The following is a 25,214-nucleotide window of genomic DNA, read 5'->3' as shown; positions in this document are numbered from 1 at the left end:
TTTTACTATTAAAAATGTAATGTGTGTTGTTTTTCCATGCAAGCAATTTTGGACCGACACTGCTATCTGCCTTCGCTTTCAATCCCGCCAGGCAGATCTACTCAGAATAACACTACTTTGCCTTATTTTTCCTGTTTGGATATCTTGCTGAGTTCAAGTTAAATCAAGTATTCAGCTGAAAACACAAAAAGGATAATAATATTATGCTTTCTTTCTTGGAACGATGTTGTTGTGATAGACCGTGCGTGAAAAACAGCAGGGAATCTGTATTTAAGTGACCTCAATATTATACGTAAACCTAAATGTACATTTTTAGGTGGTGTCGGAATTAGTCTATAGCTCTGCCTGAACTGCTGTCCAATTGGTTTACAAGTCCGGCTGAAGTGACAGGCCATCAAAAACTGCACAGTATGACTGATTCGGAGACGGCCCTCAACACTCGCCCAGTCGTGTCGAGAGGATCGGTGTCTTTGCAGGTTAGTACGCTGTTATTTTCAATGAAATCTATTGTAAAATGATTTCTTTGATATCATGGCACACTTTTGTCACCAAAATTAGGCAAATTGTTGTTTTTTACAATAACTGCAGCTCTGAAACCACATTTTGTGGCGATAACTTTGCCAGTGTGCCCGACAATGTGATGCCGGCATGGTGACTTATCCGTTTACAGTAAATAAAGCCACACAGACTATTGAAAGCTTACTCTAATTGTATCTCACTTACATAAGTTAGCACCGTAATGGGTAAATGTGCACTAAACAACTTTTTGTTTTCTCAGATTACACGGAATTGAGCACCCGGGCCAGACTGACACTTTCCGGAGCCTGTCCGAGACGGAACTCGAGCCGAGGAATCATAGGTCCAGGTGTGACAGAAAACTTAAAGCTCATGTCTGACGATGACTTTTTTTGCGTCAGGAAGTAAAGTGTGTTGTTTTCCCATGCAAGCAAGCCCTTTTGTTGGGTCAAATGACATCAGAAATGCTGCTTCTACATGGATTTTACCTAAAATGTGCCAAAAAATATATAAAAAGTTTGTTCGGATCTTGTTCAAAACCTGCTATGATGCACATATAATGCCATTGATGATTTGTTTTCACTTATTAAGTCATATGTTACATCTGCTATGCTATTAGAATCGAAAGTGATGCCTTGTATGGAGTCTAAGTGCTGTCTGTATGATGTAACCAAGGTCGGCTTTTCTACCTTAATTCTTGACGCGAAACGCTGTTACGCGTGACGCTTTCAACGTCAACTTTAATGAATAAATCTGTGTGTCATGGTACTGGAACTTTGTGATCTTTTTTAAAACAGATTATACCTATGGAAAAAGTGCCTTTAATTCAAATTTGAAGGGGTTGGGTTCCCTTATAGGTTACATTATCCTAAACGGAAGTGGAATTTGGGGGGTTACATGCAGTCGGTTTGCTACTTAGTACATATGATGCAGGTCCTGGTGCATAAGATTTTAAAAATGTATCTGAAATGAAGAGTTTAGGTGTCAGTTTAAAGGTACATGTGTAAGTCACAGGGCAAAAGGCCTGATTTGTGCATTTCTTTGTATGTTAGTGGTTGCCAGCCTCAATAGTAGGGCATGGTTTTTGCCTTCAAATGGCAGTGCCGGTAGCTGTCAAAACCGGTTCATATGCTCTAAGGTAATTATTTTGAGTTACACCGTATAGAATTTTTTCAAATGCAGTTTTTTTGTAAGTTTATGAAACCACCTTTCCAGTCATGTATAGTTATATATTGGCTTATCGCTCGGTCATGGTGAAATTTGAGATCAAAGATTGCGAATTCTATATATAACAAAGAAGGAAATTAATTGGGCATGTGTAACCTTTAAGAACTTCCGACCAAGTTAGTCGTCTTCCAGAATGTTGACAATTTACCATCAAAAACTCTCTGTATTGCAAAACATAACTACCAGATGTCATTTTGACCCAATTAAGGGCTGTTTGCAATTGGGCTGTTGCACTTGGGGTCCTAAGGGGGGTAAATGCTTGAAAATCACTCCGAAACCTGTTCCGAAGACACATTCTAAGACTACGTAAACACTCGGTATTGTTTTTCAGTGACATTTTGACATTAATTTGCATCAATCTCAATAATGAACCTAATTCCTGTCTTTATTTCATCTGTATTTATTGCTATTGTTTACTTTTAGCCTTTTACTATTAAAAATGTAATGTGTGTTGTTTTTCCATGCAAGCAATTTTGGACCGACACTGCTATCTGCCTTCGCTTTCAATCCCGCCAGGCAGATCTACTCAGAATAACACTACTTTGCCTTATTTTTCCTGTTTGGATATCTTGCTGAGTTCAAGTTAAATCAAGTATTCAGCTGAAAACACAAAAAGGATAATAATATTATGCTTTCTTTCTTGGAACGATGTTGTTGTGATAGACCGTGCGTGAAAAACAGCAGGGAATCTGTATTTAAGTGACCTCAATATTATACGTAAACCTAAATGTACATTTTTAGGTGGTGTCGGAATTAGTCTATAGCTCTGCCTGAACTGCTGTCCAATTGGTTTACAAGTCCGGCTGAAGTGACAGGCCATCAAAAACTGCACAGTATGACTGATTCGGAGACGGCCCTCAACACTCGCCCAGTCGTGTCGAGAGGATCGGTGTCTTTGCAGGTTAGTACGCTGTTATTTTCAATGAAATCTATTGTAAAATGATTTCTTTGATATCATGGCACACTTTTGTCACCAAAATTAGGCAAATTGTTGTTTTTTACAATAACTGCAGCTCTGAAACCACATTTTGTGGCGATAACTTTGCCAGTGTGCCCGACAATGTGATGCCGGCATGGTGACTTATCCGTTTACAGTAAATAAAGCCACACAGACTATTGAAAGCTTACTCTAATTGTATCTCACTTACATAAGTTAGCACCGTAATGGGTAAATGTGCACTAAACAACTTTTTGTTTTCTCAGATTACACGGAATTGAGCACCCGGGCCAGACTGACACTTTCCGGAGCCTGTCCGAGACGGAACTCGAGCCGAGGAATCATAGGTCCAGGTGTGACAGAAAACTTAAAGCTCATGTCTGACGATGACTTTTTTTGCGTCAGGAAGTAAAGTGTGTTGTTTTCCCATGCAAGCAAGCCCTTTTGTTGGGTCAAATGACATCAGAAATGCTGCTTCTACATGGATTTTACCTAAAATGTGCCAAAAAATATATAAAAAGTTTGTTCGGATCTTGTTCAAAACCTGCTATGATGCACATATAATGCCATTGATGATTTGTTTTCACTTATTAAGTCATATGTTACATCTGCTATGCTATTAGAATCGAAAGTGATGCCTTGTATGGAGTCTAAGTGCTGTCTGTATGATGTAACCAAGGTCGGCTTTTCTACCTTAATTCTTGACGCGAAACGCTGTTACGCGTGACGCTTTCAACGTCAACTTTAATGAATAAATCTGTGTGTCATGGTACTGGAACTTTGTGATCTTTTTTAAAACAGATTATACCTATGGAAAAAGTGCCTTTAATTCAAATTTGAAGGGGTTGGGTTCCCTTATAGGTTACATTATCCTAAACGGAAGTGGAATTTGGGGGGTTACATGCAGTCGGTTTGCTACTTAGTACATATGATGCAGGTCCTGGTGCATAAGATTTTAAAAATGTATCTGAAATGAAGAGTTTAGGTGTCAGTTTAAAGGTACATGTGTAAGTCACAGGGCAAAAGGCCTGATTTGTGCATTTCTTTGTATGTTAGTGGTTGCCAGCCTCAATAGTAGGGCATGGTTTTTGCCTTCAAATGGCAGTGCCGGTAGCTGTCAAAACCGGTTCATATGCTCTAAGGTAATTATTTTGAGTTACACCGTATAGAATTTTTTCAAATGCAGTTTTTTTGTAAGTTTATGAAACCACCTTTCCAGTCATGTATAGTTATATATTGGCTTATCGCTCGGTCATGGTGAAATTTGAGATCAAAGATTGCGAATTCTATATATAACAAAGAAGGAAATTAATTGGGCATGTGTAACCTTTAAGAACTTCCGACCAAGTTAGTCGTCTTCCAGAATGTTGACAATTTACCATCAAAAACTCTCTGTATTGCAAAACATAACTACCAGATGTCATTTTGACCCAATTAAGGGCTGTTTGCAATTGGGCTGTTGCACTTGGGGTCCTAAGGGGGGTAAATGCTTGAAAATCACTCCGAAACCTGTTCCGAAGACACATTCTAAGACTACGTAAACACTCGGTATTGTTTTTCAGTGACATTTTGACATTAATTTGCATCAATCTCAATAATGAACCTAATTCCTGTCTTTATTTCATCTGTATTTATTGCTATTGTTTACTTTTAGCCTTTTACTATTAAAATGTAATGTGTGTTGTTTTTCCATGCAAGCAATTTTGGACCGACACTGCTATCTGCCTTCGCTTTCAATCCCGCCAGGCAGATCTACTCAGAATAACACTACTTTGCCTTATTTTTCCTGTTTGGATATCTTGCTGAGTTCAAGTTAAATCAAGTATTCAGCTGAAAACACAAAAAGGATAATAATATTATGCTTTCTTTCTTGGAACGATGTTGTTGTGATAGACCGTGCGTGAAAAACAGCAGGGAATCTGTATTTAAGTGACCTCAATATTATACGTAAACCTAAATGTACATTTTTAGGTGGTGTCGGAATTAGTCTATAGCTCTGCCTGAACTGCTGTCCAATTGGTTTACAAGTCCGGCTGAAGTGACAGGCCATCAAAAACTGCACAGTATGACTGATTCGGAGACGGCCCTCAACACTCGCCCAGTCGTGTCGAGAGGATCGGTGTCTTTGCAGGTTAGTACGCTGTTATTTTCAATGAAATCTATTGTAAAATGATTTCTTTGATATCATGGCACACTTTTGTCACCAAAATTAGGCAAATTGTTGTTTTTTACAATTACTGCAGCTCTGAAACCACATTTTGTGGCGATAACTTTGCCAGTGTGCCCGACAATGTGATGCCGGCATGGTGACTTATCCGTTTACAGTAAATAAAGCCACACAGACTATTGAAAGCTTACTCTAATTGTATCTCACTTACATAAGTTAGCACCGTAATGGGTAAATGTGCACTAAACAACTTTTTGTTTTCTCAGATTACACGGAATTGAGCACCCGGGCCAGACTGACACTTTCCGGAGCCTGTCCGAGACGGAACTCGAGCCGAGGAATCATAGGTCCAGGTGTGACAGAAAACTTAAAGCTCATGTCTGACGATGACTTTTTTTGCGTCAGGAAGTAAAGTGTGTTGTTTTCCCATGCAAGCAAGCCCTTTTGTTGGGTCAAATGACATCAGAAATGCTGCTTCTACATGGATTTTACCTAAAATGTGCCAAAAAATATATAAAAAGTTTGTTCGGATCTTGTTCAAAACCTGCTATGATGCACATATAATGCCATTGATGATTTGTTTTCACTTATTAAGTCATATGTTACATCTGCTATGCTATTAGAATCGAAAGTGATGCCTTGTATGGAGTCTAAGTGCTGTCTGTATGATGTAACCAAGGTCGGCTTTTCTACCTTAATTCTTGACGCGAAACGCTGTTACGCGTGACGCTTTCAACGTCAACTTTAATGAATAAATCTGTGTGTCATGGTACTGGAACTTTGTGATCTTTTTTAAAACAGATTATACCTATGGAAAAAGTGCCTTTAATTCAAATTTGAAGGGGTTGGGTTCCCTTATAGGTTACATTATCCTAAACGGAAGTGGAATTTGGGGGGTTACATGCAGTCGGTTTGCTACTTAGTACATATGATGCAGGTCCTGGTGCATAAGATTTTAAAAATGTATCTGAAATGAAGAGTTTAGGTGTCAGTTTAAAGGTACATGTGTAAGTCACAGGGCAAAAGGCCTGATTTGTGCATTTCTTTGTATGTTAGTGGTTGCCAGCCTCAATAGTAGGGCATGGTTTTTGCCTTCAAATGGCAGTGCCGGTAGCTGTCAAAACCGGTTCATATGCTCTAAGGTAATTATTTTGAGTTACACCGTATAGAATTTTTTCAAATGCAGTTTTTTTGTAAGTTTATGAAACCACCTTTCCAGTCATGTATAGTTATATATTGGCTTATCGCTCGGTCATGGTGAAATTTGAGATCAAAGATTGCGAATTCTATATATAACAAAGAAGGAAATTAATTGGGCATGTGTAACCTTTAAGAACTTCCGACCAAGTTAGTCGTCTTCCAGAATGTTGACAATTTACCATCAAAAACTCTCTGTATTGCAAAACATAACTACCAGATGTCATTTTGACCCAATTAAGGGCTGTTTGCAATTGGGCTGTTGCACTTGGGGTCCTAAGGGGGGTAAATGCTTGAAAATCACTCCGAAACCTGTTCCGAAGACACATTCTAAGACTACGTAAACACTCGGTATTGTTTTTCAGTGACATTTTGACATTAATTTGCATCAATCTCAATAATGAACCTAATTCCTGTCTTTATTTCATCTGTATTTATTGCTATTGTTTACTTTTAGCCTTTTACTATTAAAATGTAATGTGTGTTGTTTTTCCATGCAAGCAATTTTGGACCGACACTGCTATCTGCCTTCGCTTTCAATCCCGCCAGGCAGATCTACTCAGAATAACACTACTTTGCCTTATTTTTCCTGTTTGGATATCTTGCTGAGTTCAAGTTAAATCAAGTATTCAGCTGAAAACACAAAAAGGATAATAATATTATGCTTTCTTTCTTGGAACGATGTTGTTGTGATAGACCGTGCGTGAAAAACAGCAGGGAATCTGTATTTAAGTGACCTCAATATTATACGTAAACCTAAATGTACATTTTTAGGTGGTGTCGGAATTAGTCTATAGCTCTGCCTGAACTGCTGTCCAATTGGTTTACAAGTCCGGCTGAAGTGACAGGCCATCAAAAACTGCACAGTATGACTGATTCGGAGACGGCCCTCAACACTCGCCCAGTCGTGTCGAGAGGATCGGTGTCTTTGCAGGTTAGTACGCTGTTATTTTCAATGAAATCTATTGTAAAATGATTTCTTTGATATCATGGCACACTTTTGTCACCAAAATTAGGCAAATTGTTGTTTTTTACAATTACTGCAGCTCTGAAACCACATTTTGTGGCGATAACTTTGCCAGTGTGCCCGACAATGTGATGCCGGCATGGTGACTTATCCGTTTACAGTAAATAAAGCCACACAGACTATTGAAAGCTTACTCTAATTGTATCTCACTTACATAAGTTAGCACCGTAATGGGTAAATGTGCACTAAACAACTTTTTGTTTTCTCAGATTACACGGAATTGAGCACCCGGGCCAGACTGACACTTTCCGGAGCCTGTCCGAGACGGAACTCGAGCCGAGGAATCATAGGTCCAGGTGTGACAGAAAACTTAAAGCTCATGTCTGACGATGACTTTTTTTGCGTCAGGAAGTAAAGTGTGTTGTTTTCCCATGCAAGCAAGCCCTTTTGTTGGGTCAAATGACATCAGAAATGCTGCTTCTACATGGATTTTACCTAAAATGTGCCAAAAAATATATAAAAAGTTTGTTCGGATCTTGTTCAAAACCTGCTATGATGCACATATAATGCCATTGATGATTTGTTTTCACTTATTAAGTCATATGTTACATCTGCTATGCTATTAGAATCGAAAGTGATGCCTTGTATGGAGTCTAAGTGCTGTCTGTATGATGTAACCAAGGTCGGCTTTTCTACCTTAATTCTTGACGCGAAACGCTGTTACGCGTGACGCTTTCAACGTCAACTTTAATGAATAAATCTGTGTGTCATGGTACTGGAACTTTGTGATCTTTTTTAAAACAGATTATACCTATGGAAAAAGTGCCTTTAATTCAAATTTGAAGGGGTTGGGTTCCCTTATAGGTTACATTATCCTAAACGGAAGTGGAATTTGGGGGGTTACATGCAGTCGGTTTGCTACTTAGTACATATGATGCAGGTCCTGGTGCATAAGATTTTAAAAATGTATCTGAAATGAAGAGTTTAGGTGTCAGTTTAAAGGTACATGTGTAAGTCACAGGGCAAAAGGCCTGATTTGTGCATTTCTTTGTATGTTAGTGGTTGCCAGCCTCAATAGTAGGGCATGGTTTTTGCCTTCAAATGGCAGTGCCGGTAGCTGTCAAAACCGGTTCATATGCTCTAAGGTAATTATTTTGAGTTACACCGTATAGAATTTTTTCAAATGCAGTTTTTTTGTAAGTTTATGAAACCACCTTTCCAGTCATGTATAGTTATATATTGGCTTATCGCTCGGTCATGGTGAAATTTGAGATCAAAGATTGCGAATTCTATATATAACAAAGAAGGAAATTAATTGGGCATGTGTAACCTTTAAGAACTTCCGACCAAGTTAGTCGTCTTCCAGAATGTTGACAATTTACCATCAAAAACTCTCTGTATTGCAAAACATAACTACCAGATGTCATTTTGACCCAATTAAGGGCTGTTTGCAATTGGGCTGTTGCACTTGGGGTCCTAAGGGGGGTAAATGCTTGAAAATCACTCCGAAACCTGTTCCGAAGACACATTCTAAGACTACGTAAACACTCGGTATTGTTTTTCAGTGACATTTTGACATTAATTTGCATCAATCTCAATAATGAACCTAATTCCTGTCTTTATTTCATCTGTATTTATTGCTATTGTTTACTTTTAGCCTTTTACTATTTAAAATGTAATGTGTGTTGTTTTTCCATGCAAGCAATTTTGGACCGACACTGCTATCTGCCTTCGCTTTCAATCCCGCCAGGCAGATCTACTCAGAATAACACTACTTTGCCTTATTTTTCCTGTTTGGATATCTTGCTGAGTTCAAGTTAAATCAAGTATTCAGCTGAAAACACAAAAAGGATAATAATATTATGCTTTCTTTCTTGGAACGATGTTGTTGTGATAGACCGTGCGTGAAAAACAGCAGGGAATCTGTATTTAAGTGACCTCAATATTATACGTAAACCTAAATGTACATTTTTAGGTGGTGTCGGAATTAGTCTATAGCTCTGCCTGAACTGCTGTCCAATTGGTTTACAAGTCCGGCTGAAGTGACAGGCCATCAAAAACTGCACAGTATGACTGATTCGGAGACGGCCCTCAACACTCGCCCAGTCGTGTCGAGAGGATCGGTGTCTTTGCAGGTTAGTACGCTGTTATTTTCAATGAAATCTATTGTAAAATGATTTCTTTGATATCATGGCACACTTTTGTCACCAAAATTAGGCAAATTGTTGTTTTTTACAATTACTGCAGCTCTGAAACCACATTTTGTGGCGATAACTTTGCCAGTGTGCCCGACAATGTGATGCCGGCATGGTGACTTATCCGTTTACAGTAAATAAAGCCACACAGACTATTGAAAGCTTACTCTAATTGTATCTCACTTACATAAGTTAGCACCGTAATGGGTAAATGTGCACTAAACAACTTTTTGTTTTCTCAGATTACACGGAATTGAGCACCCGGGCCAGACTGACACTTTCCGGAGCCTGTCCGAGACGGAACTCGAGCCGAGGAATCATAGGTCCAGGTGTGACAGAAAACTTAAAGCTCATGTCTGACGATGACTTTTTTTGCGTCAGGAAGTAAAGTGTGTTGTTTTCCCATGCAAGCAAGCCCTTTTGTTGGGTCAAATGACATCAGAAATGCTGCTTCTACATGGATTTTACCTAAAATGTGCCAAAAAATATATAAAAAGTTTGTTCGGATCTTGTTCAAAACCTGCTATGATGCACATATAATGCCATTGATGATTTGTTTTCACTTATTAAGTCATATGTTACATCTGCTATGCTATTAGAATCGAAAGTGATGCCTTGTATGGAGTCTAAGTGCTGTCTGTATGATGTAACCAAGGTCGGCTTTTCTACCTTAATTCTTGACGCGAAACGCTGTTACGCGTGACGCTTTCAACGTCAACTTTAATGAATAAATCTGTGTGTCATGGTACTGGAACTTTGTGATCTTTTTTAAAACAGATTATACCTATGGAAAAAGTGCCTTTAATTCAAATTTGAAGGGGTTGGGTTCCCTTATAGGTTACATTATCCTAAACGGAAGTGGAATTTGGGGGGTTACATGCAGTCGGTTTGCTACTTAGTACATATGATGCAGGTCCTGGTGCATAAGATTTTAAAAATGTATCTGAAATGAAGAGTTTAGGTGTCAGTTTAAAGGTACATGTGTAAGTCACAGGGCAAAAGGCCTGATTTGTGCATTTCTTTGTATGTTAGTGGTTGCCAGCCTCAATAGTAGGGCATGGTTTTTGCCTTCAAATGGCAGTGCCGGTAGCTGTCAAAACCGGTTCATATGCTCTAAGGTAATTATTTTGAGTTACACCGTATAGAATTTTTTCAAATGCAGTTTTTTTGTAAGTTTATGAAACCACCTTTCCAGTCATGTATAGTTATATATTGGCTTATCGCTCGGTCATGGTGAAATTTGAGATCAAAGATTGCGAATTCTATATATAACAAAGAAGGAAATTAATTGGGCATGTGTAACCTTTAAGAACTTCCGACCAAGTTAGTCGTCTTCCAGAATGTTGACAATTTACCATCAAAAACTCTCTGTATTGCAAAACATAACTACCAGATGTCATTTTGACCCAATTAAGGGCTGTTTGCAATTGGGCTGTTGCACTTGGGGTCCTAAGGGGGGTAAATGCTTGAAAATCACTCCGAAACCTGTTCCGAAGACACATTCTAAGACTACGTAAACACTCGGTATTGTTTTTCAGTGACATTTTGACATTAATTTGCATCAATCTCAATAATGAACCTAATTCCTGTCTTTATTTCATCTGTATTTATTGCTATTGTTTACTTTTAGCCTTTTACTATTAAAATGTAATGTGTGTTGTTTTTCCATGCAAGCAATTTTGGACCGACACTGCTATCTGCCTTCGCTTTCAATCCCGCCAGGCAGATCTACTCAGAATAACACTACTTTGCCTTATTTTTCCTGTTTGGATATCTTGCTGAGTTCAAGTTAAATCAAGTATTCAGCTGAAAACACAAAAAGGATAATAATATTATGCTTTCTTTCTTGGAACGATGTTGTTGTGATAGACCGTGCGTGAAAAACAGCAGGGAATCTGTATTTAAGTGACCTCAATATTATACGTAAACCTAAATGTACATTTTTAGGTGGTGTCGGAATTAGTCTATAGCTCTGCCTGAACTGCTGTCCAATTGGTTTACAAGTCCGGCTGAAGTGACAGGCCATCAAAAACTGCACAGTATGACTGATTCGGAGACGGCCCTCAACACTCGCCCAGTCGTGTCGAGAGGATCGGTGTCTTTGCAGGTTAGTACGCTGTTATTTTCAATGAAATCTATTGTAAAATGATTTCTTTGATATCATGGCACACTTTTGTCACCAAAATTAGGCAAATTGTTGTTTTTTACAATTACTGCAGCTCTGAAACCACATTTTGTGGCGATAACTTTGCCAGTGTGCCCGACAATGTGATGCCGGCATGGTGACTTATCCGTTTACAGTAAATAAAGCCACACAGACTATTGAAAGCTTACTCTAATTGTATCTCACTTACATAAGTTAGCACCGTAATGGGTAAATGTGCACTAAACAACTTTTTGTTTTCTCAGATTACACGGAATTGAGCACCCGGGCCAGACTGACACTTTCCGGAGCCTGTCCGAGACGGAACTCGAGCCGAGGAATCATAGGTCCAGGTGTGACAGAAAACTTAAAGCTCATGTCTGACGATGACTTTTTTTGCGTCAGGAAGTAAAGTGTGTTGTTTTCCCATGCAAGCAAGCCCTTTTGTTGGGTCAAATGACATCAGAAATGCTGCTTCTACATGGATTTTACCTAAAATGTGCCAAAAAATATATAAAAAGTTTGTTCGGATCTTGTTCAAAACCTGCTATGATGCACATATAATGCCATTGATGATTTGTTTTCACTTATTAAGTCATATGTTACATCTGCTATGCTATTAGAATCGAAAGTGATGCCTTGTATGGAGTCTAAGTGCTGTCTGTATGATGTAACCAAGGTCGGCTTTTCTACCTTAATTCTTGACGCGAAACGCTGTTACGCGTGACGCTTTCAACGTCAACTTTAATGAATAAATCTGTGTGTCATGGTACTGGAACTTTGTGATCTTTTTTAAAACAGATTATACCTATGGAAAAAGTGCCTTTAATTCAAATTTGAAGGGGTTGGGTTCCCTTATAGGTTACATTATCCTAAACGGAAGTGGAATTTGGGGGGTTACATGCAGTCGGTTTGCTACTTAGTACATATGATGCAGGTCCTGGTGCATAAGATTTTAAAAATGTATCTGAAATGAAGAGTTTAGGTGTCAGTTTAAAGGTACATGTGTAAGTCACAGGGCAAAAGGCCTGATTTGTGCATTTCTTTGTATGTTAGTGGTTGCCAGCCTCAATAGTAGGGCATGGTTTTTGCCTTCAAATGGCAGTGCCGGTAGCTGTCAAAACCGGTTCATATGCTCTAAGGTAATTATTTTGAGTTACACCGTATAGAATTTTTTCAAATGCAGTTTTTTTGTAAGTTTATGAAACCACCTTTCCAGTCATGTATAGTTATATATTGGCTTATCGCTCGGTCATGGTGAAATTTGAGATCAAAGATTGCGAATTCTATATATAACAAAGAAGGAAATTAATTGGGCATGTGTAACCTTTAAGAACTTCCGACCAAGTTAGTCGTCTTCCAGAATGTTGACAATTTACCATCAAAAACTCTCTGTATTGCAAAACATAACTACCAGATGTCATTTTGACCCAATTAAGGGCTGTTTGCAATTGGGCTGTTGCACTTGGGGTCCTAAGGGGGGTAAATGCTTGAAAATCACTCCGAAACCTGTTCCGAAGACACATTCTAAGACTACGTAAACACTCGGTATTGTTTTTCAGTGACATTTTGACATTAATTTGCATCAATCTCAATAATGAACCTAATTCCTGTCTTTATTTCATCTGTATTTATTGCTATTGTTTACTTTTAGCCTTTTACTATTAAAATGTAATGTGTGTTGTTTTTCCATGCAAGCAATTTTGGACCGACACTGCTATCTGCCTTCGCTTTCAATCCCGCCAGGCAGATCTACTCAGAATAACACTACTTTGCCTTATTTTTCCTGTTTGGATATCTTGCTGAGTTCAAGTTAAATCAAGTATTCAGCTGAAAACACAAAAAGGATAATAATATTATGCTTTCTTTCTTGGAACGATGTTGTTGTGATAGACCGTGCGTGAAAAACAGCAGGGAATCTGTATTTAAGTGACCTCAATATTATACGTAAACCTAAATGTACATTTTTAGGTGGTGTCGGAATTAGTCTATAGCTCTGCCTGAACTGCTGTCCAATTGGTTTACAAGTCCGGCTGAAGTGACAGGCCATCAAAAACTGCACAGTATGACTGATTCGGAGACGGCCCTCAACACTCGCCCAGTCGTGTCGAGAGGATCGGTGTCTTTGCAGGTTAGTACGCTGTTATTTTCAATGAAATCTATTGTAAAATGATTTCTTTGATATCATGGCACACTTTTGTCACCAAAATTAGGCAAATTGTTGTTTTTTACAATTACTGCAGCTCTGAAACCACATTTTGTGGCGATAACTTTGCCAGTGTGCCCGACAATGTGATGCCGGCATGGTGACTTATCCGTTTACAGTAAATAAAGCCACACAGACTATTGAAAGCTTACTCTAATTGTATCTCACTTACATAAGTTAGCACCGTAATGGGTAAATGTGCACTAAACAACTTTTTGTTTTCTCAGATTACACGGAATTGAGCACCCGGGCCAGACTGACACTTTCCGGAGCCTGTCCGAGACGGAACTCGAGCCGAGGAATCATAGGTCCAGGTGTGACAGAAAACTTAAAGCTCATGTCTGACGATGACTTTTTTTGCGTCAGGAAGTAAAGTGTGTTGTTTTCCCATGCAAGCAAGCCCTTTTGTTGGGTCAAATGACATCAGAAATGCTGCTTCTACATGGATTTTACCTAAAATGTGCCAAAAAATATATAAAAAGTTTGTTCGGATCTTGTTCAAAACCTGCTATGATGCACATATAATGCCATTGATGATTTGTTTTCACTTATTAAGTCATATGTTACATCTGCTATGCTATTAGAATCGAAAGTGATGCCTTGTATGGAGTCTAAGTGCTGTCTGTATGATGTAACCAAGGTCGGCTTTTCTACCTTAATTCTTGACGCGAAACGCTGTTACGCGTGACGCTTTCAACGTCAACTTTAATGAATAAATCTGTGTGTCATGGTACTGGAACTTTGTGATCTTTTTTAAAACAGATTATACCTATGGAAAAAGTGCCTTTAATTCAAATTTGAAGGGGTTGGGTTCCCTTATAGGTTACATTATCCTAAACGGAAGTGGAATTTGGGGGGTTACATGCAGTCGGTTTGCTACTTAGTACATATGATGCAGGTCCTGGTGCATAAGATTTTAAAAATGTATCTGAAATGAAGAGTTTAGGTGTCAGTTTAAAGGTACATGTGTAAGTCACAGGGCAAAAGGCCTGATTTGTGCATTTCTTTGTATGTTAGTGGTTGCCAGCCTCAATAGTAGGGCATGGTTTTTGCCTTCAAATGGCAGTGCCGGTAGCTGTCAAAACCGGTTCATATGCTCTAAGGTAATTATTTTGAGTTACACCGTATAGAATTTTTTCAAATGCAGTTTTTTTGTAAGTTTATGAAACCACCTTTCCAGTCATGTATAGTTATATATTGGCTTATCGCTCGGTCATGGTGAAATTTGAGATCAAAGATTGCGAATTCTATATATAACAAAGAAGGAAATTAATTGGGCATGTGTAACCTTTAAGAACTTCCGACCAAGTTAGTCGTCTTCCAGAATGTTGACAATTTACCATCAAAAACTCTCTGTATTGCAAAACATAACTACCAGATGTCATTTTGACCCAATTAAGGGCTGTTTGCAATTGGGCTGTTGCACTTGGGGTCCTAAGGGGGGTAAATGCTTGAAAATCACTCCGAAACCTGTTCCGAAGACACATTCTAAGACTACGTAAACACTCGGTATTGTTTTTCAGTGACATTTTGACATTAATTTGCATCAATCTCAATAATGAACCTAATTCCTGTCTTTATTTCATCTGTATTTATTGCTATTGTTTACTTTTAGCCTTTTACTATTTAAAATGTAATGTGTGTTGTTTTTCCATGCAAGCAATTTTGGACCGACACTGCTATCTGCCTTCGCTTTCAATCCCGCCAGGCAGATCTACTCAGAATAACACTACTTTGCCTTATTTTTCCTGTTTGGATATCTTGCTGAGTTCAAGTTAAATCAAGTATTCAGCTGAAAACACAAAAAGGATAATAATATTATGCTTTCTTTCTTGGAACGATGTTGTTGTGATAGACCGTGCGTGAAAAACAGCAGGGAATCTGTATTTAAGTGACCTCAATATTATACGTAAACCTAAATGTACATTTTTAGGTGGTGTCGGAATTAGTCTATAGCTCTGCCTGAACTGCTGTCCAATTGGTTTACAAGTCCGGCTGAAGTGACAGGCCATCAAAAACTGCACAGTATGACTGATTCGGAGACGGCCCTCAACACTCGCCCAGTCGTGTCGAGAGGATCGGTGTCTTTGCAGGTTAGTACGCTGTTATTTTCAATGAAATCTATTGTAAAATGATTTCTTTGATATCATGGCACACTTTTGTCACCAAAATTAGGCAAATTGTTGTTTTTTACAATTACTGCAGCTCTGAAACCACATTTTGTGGCGATAACTTTGCCAGTGTGCCCGACAATGTGATGCCGGCATGGTGACTTATCCGTTTACAGTAAATAAAGCCACACAGACTATTGAAAGCTTACTCTAATTGTATCTCACTTACATAAGTTAGCACCGTAATGGGTAAATGTGCACTAAACAACTTTTTGTTTTCTCAGATTACACGGAATTGAGCACCCGGGCCAGACTGACACTTTCCGGAGCCTGTCCGAGACGGAACTCGAGCCGAGGAATCATAGGTCCAGGTGTGACAGAAAACTTAAAGCTCATGTCTGACGATGACTTTTTTTGCGTCAGGAAGTAAAGTGTGTTGTTTTCCCATGCAAGCAAGCCCTTTTGTTGGGTCAAATGACATCAGAAATGCTGCTTCTACATGGATTTTACCTAAAATGTGCCAAAAAATATATAAAAAGTTTGTTCGGATCTTGTTCAAAACCTGCTATGATGCACATATAATGCCATTGATGATTTGTTTTCACTTATTAAGTCATATGTTACATCTGCTATGCTATTAGAATCGAAAGTGATGCCTTGTATGGAGTCTAAGTGCTGTCTGTATGATGTAACCAAGGTCGGCTTTTCTACCTTAATTCTTGACGCGAAACGCTGTTACGCGTGACGCTTTCAACGTCAACTTTAATGAATAAATCTGTGTGTCATGGTACTGGAACTTTGTGATCTTTTTTAAAACAGATTATACCTATGGAAAAAGTGCCTTTAATTCAAATTTGAAGGGGTTGGGTTCCCTTATAGGTTACATTATCCTAAACGGAAGTGGAATTTGGGGGGTTACATGCAGTCGGTTTGCTACTTAGTACATATGATGCAGGTCCTGGTGCATAAGATTTTAAAAATGTATCTGAAATGAAGAGTTTAGGTGTCAGTTTAAAGGTACATGTGTAAGTCACAGGGCAAAAGGCCTGATTTGTGCATTTCTTTGTATGTTAGTGGTTGCCAGCCTCAATAGTAGGGCATGGTTTTTGCCTTCAAATGGCAGTGCCGGTAGCTGTCAAAACCGGTTCATATGCTCTAAGGTAATTATTTTGAGTTACACCGTATAGAATTTTTTCAAATGCAGTTTTTTTGTAAGTTTATGAAACCACCTTTCCAGTCATGTATAGTTATATATTGGCTTATCGCTCGGTCATGGTGAAATTTGAGATCAAAGATTGCGAATTCTATATATAACAAAGAAGGAAATTAATTGGGCATGTGTAACCTTTAAGAACTTCCGACCAAGTTAGTCGTCTTCCAGAATGTTGACAATTTACCATCAAAAACTCTCTGTATTGCAAAACATAACTACCAGATGTCATTTTGACCCAATTAAGGGCTGTTTGCAATTGGGCTGTTGCACTTGGGGTCCTAAGGGGGGTAAATGCTTGAAAATCACTCCGAAACCTGTTCCGAAGACACATTCTAAGACTACGTAAACACTCGGTATTGTTTTTCAGTGACATTTTGACATTAATTTGCATCAATCTCAATAATGAACCTAATTCCTGTCTTTATTTCATCTGTATTTATTGCTATTGTTTACTTTTAGCCTTTTACTATTAAAATGTAATGTGTGTTGTTTTTCCATGCAAGCAATTTTGGACCGACACTGCTATCTGCCTTCGCTTTCAATCCCGCCAGGCAGATCTACTCAGAATAACACTACTTTGCCTTATTTTTCCTGTTTGGATATCTTGCTGAGTTCAAGTTAAATCAAGTATTCAGCTGAAAACACAAAAAGGATAATAATATTATGCTTTCTTTCTTGGAACGATGTTGTTGTGATAGACCGTGCGTGAAAAACAGCAGGGAATCTGTATTTAAGTGACCTCAATATTATACGTAAACCTAAATGTACATTTTTAGGTGGTGTCGGAATTAGTCTATAGCTCTGCCTGAACTGCTGTCCAATTGGTTTACAAGTCCGGCTGAAGTGACAGGCCATCAAAAACTGCACAGTATGACTGATTCGGAGACGGCCCTCAACACTCGCCCAGTCGTGTCGAGAGGATCGGTGTCTTTGCAGGTTAGTACGCTGTTATTTTCAATGAAATCTATTGTAAAATGATTTCTTTGATATCATGGCACACTTTTGTCACCAAAATTAGGCAAATTGTTGTTTTTTACAATTACTGCAGCTCTGAAACCACATTTTGTGGCGATAACTTTGCCAGTGTGCCCGACAATGTGATGCCGGCATGGTGACTTATCCGTTTACAGTAAATAAAGCCACACAGACTATTGAAAGCTTACTCTAATTGTATCTCACTTACATAAGTTAGCACCGTAATGGGTAAATGTGCACTAAACAACTTTTTGTTTTCTCAGATTACACGGAATTGAGCACCCGGGCCAGACTGACACTTTCCGGAGCCTGTCCGAGACGGAACTCGAGCCGAGGAATCATAGGTCCAGGTGTGACAGAAAACTTAAAGCTCATGTCTGACGATGACTTTTTTTGCGTCAGGAAGTAAAGTGTGTTGTTTTCCCATGCAAGCAAGCCCTTTTGTTGGGTCAAATGACATCAGAAATGCTGCTTCTACATGGATTTTACCTAAAATGTGCCAAAAAATATATAAAAAGTTTGTTCGGATCTTGTTCAAAACCTGCTATGATGCACATATAATGCCATTGATGATTTGTTTTCACTTATTAAGTCATATGTTACATCTGCTATGCTATTAGAATCGAAAGTGATGCCTTGTATGGAGTCTAAGTGCTGTCTGTATGATGTAACCAAGGTCGGCTTTTCTACCTTAATTCTTGACGCGAAACGCTGTTACGCGTGACGCTTTCAACGTCAACTTTAATGAATAAATCTGTGTGTCATGGTACTGGAACTTTGTGATCTTTTTTAAAACAGATTATACCTATGGAAAAAGTGCCTTTAATTCAAATTTGAAGGGGTTGGGTTCCCTTATAGGTTACATTATCCTAAACGGAAGTGGAATTTGGGGGGTTACATGCAGTCGGTTTGCTACTTAGTACATATGATGCAGGTCCTGGTGCATAAGATTTTAAAAATGTATCTGAAATGAAGAGTTTAGGTGTCAGTTTAAAGGTACATGTGTAAGTCACAGGGCAAAAGGCCTGATTTGTGCATTTCTTTGTATGTTAGTGGTTGCCAGCCTCAATAGTAGGGCATGGTTTTTGCCTTCAAATGGCAGTGCCGGTAGCTGTCAAAACCGGTTCATATGCTCTAAGGTAATTATTTTGAGTTACACCGTATAGAATTTTTTCAAATGCAGTTTTTTTGTAAGTTTATGAAACCACCTTTCCAGTCATGTATAGTTATATATTGGCTTATCGCTCGGTCATGGTGAAATTTGAGATCAAAGATTGCGAATTCTATATATAACAAAGAAGGAAATTAATTGGGCATGTGTAACCTTTAAGAACTTCCGACCAAGTTAGTCGTCTTCCAGAATGTTGACAATTTACCATCAAAAACTCTCTGTATTGCAAAACATAACTACCAGATGTCATTTTGACCCAATTAAGGGCTGTTTGCAATTGGGCTGTTGCACTTGGGGTCCTAAGGGGGGTAAATGCTTGAAAATCACTCCGAAACCTGTTCCGAAGACACATTCTAAGACTACGTAAACACTCGGTATTGTTTTTCAGTGACATTTTGACATTAATTTGCATCAATCTCAATAATGAACCTAATTCCTGTCTTTATTTCATCTGTATTTATTGCTATTGTTTACTTTTAGCCTTTTACTATTTAAAATGTAATGTGTGTTGTTTTTCCATGCAAGCAATTTTGGACCGACACTGCTATCTGCCTTCGCTTTCAATCCCGCCAGGCAGATCTACTCAGAATAACACTACTTTGCCTTATTTTTCCTGTTTGGATATCTTGCTGAGTTCAAGTTAAATCAAGTATTCAGCTGAAAACACAAAAAGGATAATAATATTATGCTTTCTTTCTTGGAACGATGTTGTTGTGATAGACCGTGCGTGAAAAACAGCAGGGAATCTGTATTTAAGTGACCTCAATATTATACGTAAACCTAAATGTACATTTTTAGGTGGTGTCGGAATTAGTCTATAGCTCTGCCTGAACTGCTGTCCAATTGGTTTACAAGTCCGGCTGAAGTGACAGGCCATCAAAAACTGCACAGTATGACTGATTCGGAGACGGCCCTCAACACTCGCCCAGTCGTGTCGAGAGGATCGGTGTCTTTGCAGGTTAGTACGCTGTTATTTTCAATGAAATCTATTGTAAAATGATTTCTTTGATATCATGGCACACTTTTGTCACCAAAATTAGGCAAATTGTTGTTTTTTACAATTACTGCAGCTCTGAAACCACATTTTGTGGCGATAACTTTGCCAGTGTGCCCGACAATGTGATGCCGGCATGGTGACTTATCCGTTTACAGTAAATAAAGCCACACAGACTATTGAAAGCTTACTCTAATTGTATCTCACTTACATAAGTTAGCACCGTAATGGGTAAATGTGCAACTAAACAACTTTTTGTTTCTCAGATTACACGGAATTGAGCACCCGGGCCAGACTGACACTTTCCGGAGCCTGTCCGAGACGGAACTCGAGCCGAGGAATCATAGGTCCAGGTGTGACAGAAAACTTAAAGCTCATGTCTGACGATGACTTTTTTTGCGTCAGGAAGTAAAGTGTGTTGTTTTCCCATGCAAGCAAGCCCTTTTGTTGGGTCAAATGACATCAGAAATGCTGCTTCTACATGGATTTTACCTAAAATGTGCCAAAAAATATATAAAAGTTTGTTCGGATCTTGTTCAAAACCTGCTATGATGCACATATAATGCCATTGATGATTTGTTTTCACTTATTAAGTCATATGTTACATCTGCTATGCTATTAGAATCGAAAGTGATGCCTTGTATGGAGTCTAAGTGCTGTCTGTATGATGTAACCAAGGTCGGCTTTTCTACCTTAATTCTTGACGCCGAACGCGTACGCGTGACGCTTTCAACGTCAACTTTAATGAATAAATCTGTGTGTCATGGTACTGGAACTTTGTGATCTTTTTTAAACAGATTATACCTATGGAAAAAGTGCCTTTAATTTCAAATTTGAAGGGGTTGGGTTCCCTTATAGGTTACATTATCCTAAACGGAAGTGGAATTTGGGGGGTTCATGCAGTCGGTTTGCTACTTAGTTACATATGATGCAGGTCCTGGTGCATAAGATTTTAAAAATGTATCTGAAATGAAGAGTTTAGTGTCAGTTAAAGTAATGTGTAAAGTCACAGGGCAAAAGGCCTGATTTGTGCATTTCTTTGTATGTTAGTGGTTGCCAGCCTCAATAGTAGGGCATGGTTTTTGCCTTCAAATGGGCAGTGCCGGTAGCTGTCAAAACCGGGTTCATATTCCTAAGGTAATTATTTTGAGTTACACCGTATAGATTTTTTCAAATGCAGTTTTTTTGTAAGTTTATGAAACCACCTTCCAGTCATGTATAGTATATATTGGCTTATCGCTCGGTCATGGTGAAATTTGAGATCAAGATTGCGAATTCTATATATAACAAAGAAGGAAATTAATTGGGCATGTGTAACCTAAGAACTTCCGACCAAGTTAGTCGTCTTCCAGAATGTTGACAATTTACCATCAAAAACTCTCTGTATTGCAAAACATAACTACCAGATGTCATTTTGACCCAATTAAGGGCTGTTTGCAATTGGGCTGTTGCACTTGGGGTCCTAAGGGGGGTAAATGCTTGAAAATCACTCCGAAACTGTTCCGAAGACACATTCTAAGACTACGTAAACACTCGGTATTGTTTTTCAGTGACATTTTGACATTAATTTGCATCAATCTCAATAATGAACCTAATTCCTGTCTTTATTCATCTGTATTTATTGCTATTGTTTACTTTTAGCCTTTACTATTTAAAATGTAATGTGTGTGTTTTTCCATGCAAGCAATTTTGGACCGACACTGCTATCTGCCTTCGCTTTCAATCCCGCCAGGCAGATCTACTCAGAATAACACTACTTTGCCTTATTTTTCCTGTTTGGATATCTTGCTGAGTTCAAGTTAAATCAAGTATTCAGCTGAAAACACAAAAAGGATAATAATATTATGCTTTCTTTCTTGGAACGATGTGTTGTTGTGATAGACCGTGCGTGAAAAACAGCGGGAATCTGTATTTAAGTGACCTCAATATTATACGTAAACCTAAATGTACATTTTAGGTGGTGTCGGAATTAGTCTATAGCTCTGCCTGAACTGCTGTCCAATGGTTTACAAGTCCGGCTGAAGTGACAGGCCATCAAAAACTGCACAGTATGACTGATTCGGAGACGGCCCTCAACACTCGCCCAGTCGTGTCGAGAGGATCGGTGTCTTTGCAGGTTAGGTTAGTACGCTGTTATTTTCAATGAAATCTATTGTAAAATGATTTCTTTGATATCATGGCACACTTTTGTCACCAAAATTAGGCAAAATGTTGTTTTTTATTTTTTTACAATTACTGCAGCTCTGAAACCACATTTTGTGGCGATAACTTTGCCAGTGTGCCCGACAATGTGATGCCGGCATGGTGACTTATCCGTTTACAGTAAATAAAGCCACACAGACTATTGAAAGCTTACTCTAATTGTATCTCACTTACATAAGTTAGCACCGTAATGGGTAAATGTGCACTAAACAACTTTTTGTTTTCTCAGATTACACGGAATTGAGCACCCGGGCCAGACTGACACTTTCCGGAGCCTGTCCGAGACGGAACTCGAGCCGAGGAATCATAGGTCAGGTGTGACAGAAAACTTAAAGCTCATGTCTGACGATGACTTTTTTTGCGTCAGGAAGTAAGTGTGTTGTTTTCCCATGCAAGCAAGCCCTTTTGTTGGGTCAAATGACATCAGAAATGCTGCTCTACATGGATTTACCTAAAATGTGCCAAAAAATATATAAAAAGTTTGTTCGGATCTTGTTCAAAACCTGCTATGATGCACATATAATGCCATTGATGATTTGTTTTCACTTATTAAGTCATATGTTACATCTGCTATGCTATTAGAATCGAAAGTGATGCCTTGTATGGAGTCTAAGTGCTGTCTGTATGATGTAACCAAGGTCGGCTTTTTCTACCTTAATTCTTGACGCGAACGCTGTTACGCGTGACGCTTTCAACGTCAACTTTAATGAATAAATCTGTGTGTCATGGTACTGGAACTTTGTGATCTTTTTTAAAACAGATTATACCTATGGAAAAAGTGCCTTTAATTCAAATTTGAAGGGGTTGGGTCCCTTATAGGTTACATTATCCTAAACGGAAGTGGAATTTGGGGGGGTTACATGCAGTCGGTTTGCTACTTAGTACATATGATGCAGGTCCTGGTGCATAAGATTTTAAAAATGTATCTGAAATGAAGAGTTTAGGTGTCAGTTTAAAGGTACATGTGTAAGTCACAGGGCAAAAGGCCTGATTTGTGCATTTCTTTGTATGTTAGTGGTTGCCAGCCTCAATAGTAGGGCATGGTTTTTGCCTTCAAATGGCAGTGCCGGTAGCTGTCAAAACCGGTTCATATGCTCTAAGGTAATTATTTTGAGTAGTTACACCGTATAGAATTTTTTCAAATGCAGTTTTTTTTTTTGTAGTTTATGAAACCACCTTTCCAGTCATGTATAGTTATATATTGGCTTATCGCTCGGTCATGGTGAAATTGAGATCAAAGATTGCGAATTCTATATATAACAAAGAAGGAAATTAATTGGGCATGTGTAACCTTTAAGAACTTCCGACCAAGTTAGTCGTCTTCCAGAATGTTGACAATTTACCATCAAAAACTCTCTGTATTGCAAAACATAACTACAGATGTCATTTTGACCCAATTAAGGGCTGTTTGCAATTGGGCTGTTGCACTTGGGGTCCTAAGGGGGGTAAATGCTTGAAAATCACTCCGAAACCTGTTCCGAAGACACATTCTAAGACTACGTAAACACTCGGTATTGTTTTTCAGTGACATTTTGACATTAATTTGCATCAATCTCAATAATGAACCTAATTCCTGTCTTTATTTCATCTGTATTTATTGCTATTGTTTACTTTAGCCTTTTACTATTTAAAATGTAATGTGTGTTGTTTTTCCATGCAAGCAATTTGGACCGACACTGCTATCTGCCTTCGCTTTCAATCCCGCCAGGCAGATCTACTCAGAATAACACTACTTTGCCTTATTTTTCCTGTTGGATATCTTGCTGAGTTCAAGTTAAATCAAGTATTCAGCTGAAAACACAAAAAGGATAATAATATTATGCTTTCTTTCTTGGAACGATGTTGTTGTGATAGACCGTGCGTGAAAAACAGCAGGGAATCTGTATTTAAGTGACCTCAATATTATACGTAAACCTAAATGTACATTTTTAGTGGTGGTGTCGGAATTAGTCTATAGCTCTGCCTGAACTGCTGTCCAATTGGTTTACAAGTCCGGCTGAAGTGACAGGCCATCAAAACTGCACAGTATGACTGATTCGGAGACGGCCCTCAACACTCGCCAGTCGTGTCGAGAGAGGATCGGTGTCTTTGCAGGGTTAGTACGCTGTTATTTTCAATGAAATCTATTGTAAAATGATTTTCTTTGATATCATGGCACACTTTGTCACCAAAATTAGGCAAATGTTGTTTTTTTACAATTACTGCAGCTCTGAAACCACATTTTGTGGCGATAACTTTGCCAGTGTGCCCGACAATGTGATGCCGGCATGGTGACTTATCCGTTTACAGTAATAAAGCCACACAGACTATTGAAAGCTTACTCTAATTGTATCTCACTTACATAAGTTAGCACCGTAATGGGTAAATGTGCACTAAACACTTTTTGTTTTCTCAGATTACACGGAATTGAGCACCCGGGCCAGACTGACACTTTCGGAGCCTGTCCGAGACGGAACTCGAGCCGAGGAATCATAGGTCCAGGTGTGACAGAAAACTTAAAGCTCATGTCTGACGATGATTTTTTTGCGTCAGGAAGTAAAGTGTGTTGTTTTCCCATGCAAGCAAGCCCCTTTTGTTGGGTCAAATGACATCAGAAAATGCTGCTTCTACATGGATTTTACCTAAAATGTGCAAAAAAATATATAAAAAGTTTGTTCGGATCTTGTTCAAAACCTGCTATGATGCATATAATGCCATTGATGATTTGTTTTCACTTATTAAGTCATATGTTACATCTGCTATGCTATTAGAATCGAAAGTGATGCCTTGTATGGAGTCTAAGTGCTGTCGTATGATGTAACCAAGGTCGGCTTTCTACCTTAATTCTTGACGCGAAACGCTGTTTACGCGTGACGCTTCAACGTCAACTTTAATGAATAAATCTGTGTGTCATGGTACTGGAACTTTGTGATCTTTTTTAAAACAGATTATACCTATGGAAAAAGTGCCTTTAATTCAAATTGAAGGGGGTTGGGTTCCCTTATAGGTTACAT

At 38.6% G+C, this 25,214-nt stretch overlaps 1 long non-coding RNA gene across 7 annotated transcripts; it reads left to right on the top strand.

The window, feature by feature from the left end:
- Positions 1-752: 752 nt before the first annotated feature.
- LOC127862075 (uncharacterized) lies at positions 753-20,184 on the top strand. Of its 7 annotated transcripts, none has more exons than XR_008040415.1 (6): positions 753-865; positions 4,652-5,200; positions 6,819-9,535; positions 11,154-11,702; positions 13,321-16,037; positions 17,656-18,623. It is a non-coding gene; the product is annotated as an uncharacterized LOC127862075 (long non-coding RNA). The 7 variants fall into 7 exon arrangements; XR_008040414.1 differs by lacking the exon at positions 753-865 and adding an exon at positions 2,921-3,033; XR_008040418.1 differs by lacking the exon at positions 753-865 and adding an exon at positions 19,824-20,184 and having other exon boundaries at positions 5,087-5,200; positions 17,656-18,204.
- The last annotated feature ends 5,030 nt before the right edge of the window (positions 20,185-25,214 follow it).

The sequence above is a fragment of the Dreissena polymorpha genome, chromosome 16, assembly GCF_020536995.1.
Source record: "Dreissena polymorpha isolate Duluth1 chromosome 16, UMN_Dpol_1.0, whole genome shotgun sequence".
Lineage (NCBI taxonomy): Eukaryota > Metazoa > Mollusca > Bivalvia > Myida > Dreissenidae > Dreissena > Dreissena polymorpha.
Note: the sequence above shows the minus strand (reverse complement) of the source record. Positions and strands in the feature narration are given on the sequence as shown.